Source organism: Mus caroli, chromosome 1 (genome assembly GCF_900094665.2).
Source record: "Mus caroli chromosome 1, CAROLI_EIJ_v1.1, whole genome shotgun sequence".
Lineage (NCBI taxonomy): Eukaryota > Metazoa > Chordata > Mammalia > Rodentia > Muridae > Mus > Mus caroli.
This window is the reverse complement of record NC_034570.1, coordinates 164,183,212-164,184,282: the sequence shown is the minus strand read 5'-3', so window position 1 is coordinate 164,184,282 and position 1,071 is coordinate 164,183,212.

Sequence of the window (1,071 nt, the reverse complement as noted above, 5' to 3'; positions counted from 1 at the left end):
CTACAAGAATCCTCAGCAAGTCTCCAAAGCTCATCTCACAGCACCTGCTCTAGGCACACCGCTTGTGCTCTTTCTGAATTTCTTCCAAGGGAGACTTTCCACACATTTTACCTTAAATACTGTAGCTCCTTTCTCCCATTGTATCATGATACCCCCCACCCTTCTATCTTGCTGGTGACTGGTAGGAATGAATAGCACATGTCATAGTCTCATGAGAGAGGGGAAAGCTGACTCCCAGGAAAGAAATCCATTACAGAAGGTAGTCAAGAGTAAACAAAGAAAGGTGGCTCATAGAGACAAGATACTGTGCACAAGAGAGAAGTGTGTGACCAGCTGTATAGCAACTGATCTGACCTCCCTCATCATTTTCTTATTCAAGGTCATCATGCCTGAAAAATGAAGAACAGTGATGTAACCCCAATTCAATGGTGGAAATTTCCTTATGAAACATGGGTGCCACGGAAAACGGAAAAGAAATATATACACTTTGAAATATAATACACACAACAGCCAGCTCTTAATTGTGGGGAACAATGCTTTAGCTTATTCTTTATAAAATTTTTTAATACACTTTCATCATTTGCATGCTTAAGTTTCATAACATGAAAAAAATAAATGCTGTACATTAAGCAATACTTCCAGTAATTTATCTCTTTAATCTGTGAGTTACTTTAAAAATATTTGGTGACCTGCTGAAGATCATATTTGAGAAAGATTTGTGTCAAGAAATATACAAATTTTTGTTTTGAGTGTGATATTTAAGGGAAAGAGCTCCTGTAGGAACAAACAGGCTATGTTATCTTCAAGAAAATCAAGATTCATAAAAAGGTAGGGTAGGTAGGGACTGAAATCTAGTATAGAATGCAGTTGAGGGGAGCAATTCCTTCTATGGTTTTCCATGAGTGCATTTCAGTACGCTACACAGTTTAGTCCTTTGAGACAAGATCTTTACAAAATGAAGATGTATGCTGGGCGGTGGTGGCGCACGCCTTTAATCCCAGCACTTGGGAGGCAGAGGCAGGCGGATTTCTGAGTTCGAGGCCAGCCTGGTTTACAAAGTGAGTTCCAGGA